Genomic DNA, 6,845 nt, shown 5'->3' with positions numbered 1-6,845 from the left:
AAAAAAAAATGAAGGAACCAAGTGGCAATCATTTTGGAAAATTCACCAAAAGGTTCATGACTTTGACATCAATGGGTATTAGGTGCACTTTACTCGTCAAGGTAATTGTCATCTAATGACATCTGCTCTTGTAATTCATCAGCATTTTCATTTGATAGCAAAGCTAAGATTGAAATTGTCCTGCTGAGGGACAATAATCATATATTAGCAAGCCACAGACAGAATGCATTGCCATATTGCAGTACCATCATGTTAATGTATTACCTTAGCATTATGAATTGGCACATATTTACTTGTGGTAACCTCATATCACATTGGAAAAGTAAGTACAGGTAAAATGTACTACTGAATGCAAGTCCTATTTCAAAAGTGGGCCTCATGCTTTCAAGTCAGAAGATTATGGATCTCAGACCCAATCCAGAAACTTGATCAGATTGTGCAGGCACACTTTTGGAGTGCAGGTTCATAGCTCCTTGAAAGTAGAGTCACAGGTAGCTAGGATCGTGAAGAAGGCATTCGGTATGCTTCCCATTATTGGTCAGAATACTGAGTACAGGAGATGGGAGGTTTTGTTGCGGCTGTACAGGACATTGGTTAGGTCATTTTGGAATATTACATGCAATTCTAGTCTCCTTCCTGTCAGAAGGATGTTGTGAAAGTTGAAAGGGTTTAGAAAAGATTTACAAGGATGTTGTCAGGGTTGGAGGATTTGAGCTATAGGGAGATGTTGAATAGGCTGGGGCTGTTTTCCCTGGACTGTCGGAGGCTGAGGGGTGACCTTATAGAAGTTTATAAAAACATGAAGGGCAGGGATAGAATAAAAAGACAGTGTCTTTTCTCTGTGATGGGGAGAGTCCAGAACTAGAGGGCATAGGTTTAGGGTGAGAGGAGAAAGTTATAAAAGAGACCTAAGGGGCAACTTTTTCATGCAGAGGGTGGTATGTGTATGGAATGAGCTGCCAGAGGAAGTGGTGGAGGCTAGTACAATTGCAACATTGAAGAGGCATCTGGATGGGTATATGAATAGGAAGGGTTTGGAGGGATATGGGCCGCGTGTTGGCAAGTGGGATTAGATTAGATTGGGATATCAGGTTGACATGGACGAGTTGGACTGAAGGGTCTGTTTCGGTGCTATACATCTCTATGAATCTAATATCGAGCAAGTCTTACATTGAGATAATGAACCACATTCTGGTGAGCTAAATATATTAGAGGCATCATTCACAGAAATGCAGTTCCCAGACCAGCATAAACATTTCAAGCAACAGCACTCAGGCACATTATCTAGTCATACCTCTCAATGCTGCTTCTGGGACCTAATTATGTGTATATCAGATGCTACGTTTCAGTATTTTACAAAAGTGTCAATGCTGCAAAATGGCTATCACGTATTTGGGAACATCGTCATGATATAAAAGCACTTTTCAAATGTTACTTCTTGGAAATGGTTAGTGCTCGACTCGGCTGAACACAAAAGGTCAAAATAAACAAAATATGTACAGTGCATTTAAACAAGGTGCTTATGACAAGAATGGAAGATTCCATCCAAACACGTTATGTCACATAATTCCAATATTTGCATTAGATCATCAGCCTTGATTACACTCTTCCATTATGATGAACAAAAAATTCTGATTTAGAAGCAATAATCACAAATTAAAGGTCTAAAGCTGTGTTGGAGTTCCATCTGATTTATGTGTCAGGATAAACATTTGCAATAATTTCCTTTGGAGATAAAATTTATGACACAAACATGGCCTGCAGCAGCTTATGAAAGCAGCTCAACACCATGTTAGCTCAGCCAGTGATGCACATAACCCAGGACTGAACAAAATTAAAAAGATCTCTGGAGGTTCCATGGAGCTTTAGTCAATTATGTACTTTTGAAGCATTATTGCAGTTGTATTGTAGGAAAGCTGAAAGAGTCAGAACTGATATAATTCAAACATTAAAGTTGTTCAGGGTTTATTCAATCCAATGCATCGTTAGCATGTGTGTATATTGGTCCCAATCTGTCACTTCCTTTCCATTCAGTCTCAGCTTCCAGAGCTTATTCCTGACTGCAGTTATACTGCTACATTTCACTCACTTGTTTCAGAAGTGCATCACTAGAATTTTCAAGTCAGTTCTGGAGCTAAAACCAAGTCCACAGTACTTAGGGCCTAAGGGACCTGGAGTAGGACCAGACCTTGCGGCTTTTCTAGCTTGCATCAGCTTTAATGAAATCGTAATTCATCTTCTATTGAAACTTCATCTTCCTGCATTATGGCCTGAAACATTCCTTATTTACTTTGATGTCTAATAGAAGTACCAATTTCTGTCATCAATATACTTAATGCCTGATCATCTACAGCTCTGGTGTGGTAAAGAATTAAAAAGATTCAGCATGGTTACTCAGTGGTTAGTACTGCTGTTTCACAGTGCCAGCAACTTGGGTTCAATTCCAGCCTTTGGTAATTGTGCAGAGTTTGCACATTCTCCATGTGTCTGTGTGGGTTTCCAGCAGATACTCCAATTTCCTCCCACAGTCCAAAGATGAGCAGGTTAGGTGGATTTGTCATGCTAAATTGCCCCATCGGGTCCAGACATGTGCAGGCTAGGTGAGTTAGCCATGGTAAATGCAAGGTTATAGGAGTAGGGTGGGGATATGGGTTTGGGTCGGATGGTCTTGTAAGGATTGGTGCAGACTCAATGGCCTTTATCTGCACTTTAGGGCTTCTATGATTCACAACAGAAGTGAAGAAATCTCTCTACATCTCATTCTAAATTGCTGATTCCTTAATTGGAATCCTTTCTCCCTGTGTTATTTGGCTGATTCCTTAATTGGAGTCCTTTCTCTCTGTGTATATGGGGAAGATGTTGTATTATGTGACTCTTTGTGGGAATATTGAGACAAGGTGCATGATTTCAGCTTGAGGGGGTGTCCATTTAAGATGGTGGGGGGTGAGGAGTTTCTTAAATTGGAGGAATTCTATAATTGAGACTTGTCAAAGCTTAGTCATTGAACACATTCAAGTGTGGGTGAATATTTTTAAATCACACAGCTATCAAGGATTATGGGGGCACAGGCAAGAAAATGAAGTTAAGCCCAAGATTGGATCAGGAATGATATCATTGAATGGCACATCAGTTTTGAGGGGTTGAATAGTCTACTCCTGCTCCTATTTCCTTTATAAAATATCTTATAAAATATATATAGAATATAAAATAAAAGACGTATCTCGAGTTTCTTACTGTGGTCTAACCAGAGTTCATAGCAATTGGCAAAGTTCCCTTTTATTATCTTTGCTGCTGCATGGAGCTCTGGGATCCATGTCCAACAGTGACTTTCAAACGTGGAAGCCAATGTGTCAGCTACACCGAACCTCCCAGTGGCTGCGCAACTTAGAATGAACATTGGCTGTAGGAATGCCCATGAATGTCTTTGAATCTCTACTCCTACTGGTTTTTCACTATGTAGAAAGTACTCTGTTCCAATCTTTTTCATTCTTAAGTAAATGACCTCATACTTGCCTTTATTGAATTCAATTTGCCATAATTTAATCTATTCATTTAATTGATTACTGTGTCTTTGTGGTAGTATCACTTCTATTTACATTTCTTATAATTTCACCTCTGTTAGTTTCTGGGCCTCAATATTGAAAAGCAGTACACTGAAGTTCTTTCCGGCAAACGGTGATTTGGATGGACATACAATCAGATGTGTAACTCTAGTCCTGAAGCTCTGCATTACTCCACACAGTCTGAGACTGAGAATTGTTATGTGACCTTAGCCACAAGTTGCTTTGGATTAGAAGGAAGACATTATTCACATCAAGTGAATCCAAACCTCATATAAACCTGATTTCAGACATATCATCACATACCGAGCAAAATGCATTACACACTCAGTCTCTGCACTTCAGAAAGAAATGATATTTTATTACCACGGTGCAACAATTAATCAGCCCTGTGTGGTTCGAACTGTAGTCAACGAAATTATTCATCATTCAACCCAAACCGCTTTTAAAAACATATCAATTATAAAATAAACTCCATAATACTTTGTCTGTATTGTCAGTGCACCACAGGATTCTGTCATTTACGTTATCAAATGATCACATTGTGAAGAGGAAACAGCCCATTATTGTGTGAGTTATTCCTTTAATGAATCCTTTGGTGTGTAGATTAAATAAATCACATTTGAAATTGCCAGTTCTAGTTCTCGGCTACTGTCTCATCAATTCAACGATCAAGACTAGACAAAATTATTTTGTAGTTTACCCCAGGAGACTGCCAAGTGTAATGAGATTGAGGAACACACAGCACAAAAATAAAAGTACACATTATCCAGTTGAAAATAATGTGCACATTCTTTGTTTAACCCCTAAAGAACATTAAGATTTTACTGAGGGTAAAACAAAAATTTTTATGTCATGCCATGCAAGCACTGCAATAAAAATTAGTTGATGTCCCCCGATGACCTGTAGGTTGTACTGTTAATACCAGAAGATTCAATACCTCATTGGTACCCAGTCAACTGATCAATAATGTTGCATCATTTGGCATCAATGTTACCTGGGTCAGCACATCAGGAATCCTGATCAGAACATTTATTCTGGATTACATTGTGTTAACCCTTTTCTGTAAAGTGAGGCTACAATTAGACCTCTCTCTGATGCTTTTTATGTGACAATAACCCCCAAGCATCATTGACTGCCTATTATAAACAATCAGCTACCCATTAAATACTATTAACCATCCATTATTCACCACTCACTACCCATTATAGAGCAGTGATGATTCATTATACATCATTGACCCATAAAACACGCAGGTCAATGATATGTTGTATTGAGTGCAATCTGCAAAGCAAGTGTTTATTAACTTTTGCTTTCTGAATTTTATTGAATTTTGATTTTTACATAAGACTGCAGTACAAGCCAATTGCATTTCAAATCTGCATTCAAGAGGCAAGCTGATTTTCACCTTCACTGCTGAGTGAAGGATCACATTGCCAGCCTGCTGAAAAAATCAGCAAAATGATGGTACTGCAAAGGGCTTGGTAATTTGTTTGGCCCGATTACAGTTCTGACAGTGAGGATGAAAATTTTTACTTTTCCATGGGATTATGTAATGGGGAACTAGGGTAGTGGTTAGTACCGCTGTCTCACAGCACCAGGGACCTGGGTTTGATTCTAGTCTCGGGCACTGTCTGTGTGGAGTTTGCACATTCTCCCTGTGTGTGCATGGGTTTCCTTCGGGTGCTCTGGTTTCCTCCCAGGTTAGGTAAATTGCCCAGAGTGTTCAGGGATGTGTAGGATGCATTGGTCAGGGGATAATGTAGAGTAATAGGGTAGGGGAATTGGTCTGGGTAGGTTACTCTTCAGAGGGTCAGTGTGGACCTGTTGGGCTGAAGGTCCTGTTTCCACACTGTAGGGATTTATATATATATATAAAAATTCTTCTTGCGGTCTAGTCAACACTCCATATAACAAAAACCTACAAAAACAGAGCAATTAGTCACTAATCACACAGACATGGTGGAATCTTATTATTGTTGCCTTCAAGTGTCAGGGAAACAGGGTCAAAGTAAGTAAATAATGTGTGTGCTTGCCTCCAGCAGAGTATCTTTACCAGTTGTGGCAATGTTTGTTTTTTTCTTGCAACACAAAGTAGGATATGAGTAATGTGGTATTGAGATATCCAATAGACATTTCTTGCAGCTGAGGTATTACATTCACGGACACATCAGTGTCTGGGCTAACTTTCAGCTATTCTGTTACAAAGAGTCGCATATCATGCTTCAAGTGCTCCCTGTTGAGATGGAATTTGAGGCTGTTATACTCTCAGACCCCATGCTATGATACAGTGATTATATCATAAATGTGTCTCGTATATTTTAGTGACATACCAACTGTGAGAAATAATAGAGCAATCAGGAGAACAAGGGATTTCTTTATGTTGACTATGCATCAGGTGTGGCTCAGTCAGTAATGGCATAACTCAGAGTCAGACACTGTTCTCAAATATTGCTACAGAGAATTTAAAAACAAAAATCTAGACAGATAATCTAGTTAGTGTTGAGGGTGTGCTGAACTCTCAGAGGTATTGTCTTTCAGATGCGATGTTAAACTGAGAACGACATCCATTTTCACAAGTGAACATGAAAGATTCCATACAACTATTTCAAAAAAAGTGGATCCCTGCTGAACAAGATTCATCAACAATACAGCAATTAAAGATTATCTTGGCATTATCACTTTGCTGTTTGCGTCAGCTTGCTGTATTTCTGATGTTGACTATGTTTCATAAATATTTTATTGGCTGTAAAACATTTTGGGATATCTTGAAATTGTGAAATATGTTATATAAATACAAATACTTCTTTCATATTTGAGCCAAACCACCATTCTTTTGATGTCCAACAATGAAAGATAATGCACATCCTTTCTCAAAAATATTGATTGGGTTAACTTGGATAGTTTCTAAAAACAGAGACAGGGGATCACAAAGGAGGATTAGCTTGTATCTGCTCAGTGAAATGAAGGCAGTAAACATGGTTATACAGTCTGTTCATTAGAATGAACTCTGCATTCAGCTAATCTAATTGTGCTATTTATTGGCAGCATGCATCATTAGAGAGCCCAGAGTCTTTGCTCTGGTAATGCGCACTGCCTAAAATCAGCTTTCATCGCTTCAGGTTAGCCTGCAGATACTAGAAGGAGTGAAGTGGAGGATTGGAGTCACTTTGCAACCGAATCTGATTTGTGATTGAATGAAGAATGAGTGATTTGTTGGAAAAAACAGGCACTCCAGGGAAGCCTGGTGGAACATCGAGAGAGATGATTTACCTGTACTTCTAC

At 38.9% G+C, this 6,845-nt stretch overlaps 1 long non-coding RNA gene across 1 annotated transcript in view; it reads left to right on the top strand.

The window, feature by feature from the left end:
• Window positions 1-6,303, top strand: part of LOC122540523 — a 58,293-nt gene extending 51,990 nt beyond the window's left edge. The window contains exon 3 of the long non-coding RNA XR_006309342.1: window positions 6,102-6,303. This is a non-coding gene — a long non-coding RNA (uncharacterized LOC122540523). The remainder of the gene's footprint in view (window positions 1-6,101) is intronic.
• Window positions 6,304-6,845: the final 542 nt, after the last annotated feature.

This window comes from Chiloscyllium plagiosum, chromosome 35 (assembly GCF_004010195.1).
Source record: "Chiloscyllium plagiosum isolate BGI_BamShark_2017 chromosome 35, ASM401019v2, whole genome shotgun sequence".
NCBI lineage: Eukaryota > Metazoa > Chordata > Chondrichthyes > Orectolobiformes > Hemiscylliidae > Chiloscyllium > Chiloscyllium plagiosum.
This window is presented reverse-complemented; position numbering and strand designations above follow the sequence as displayed.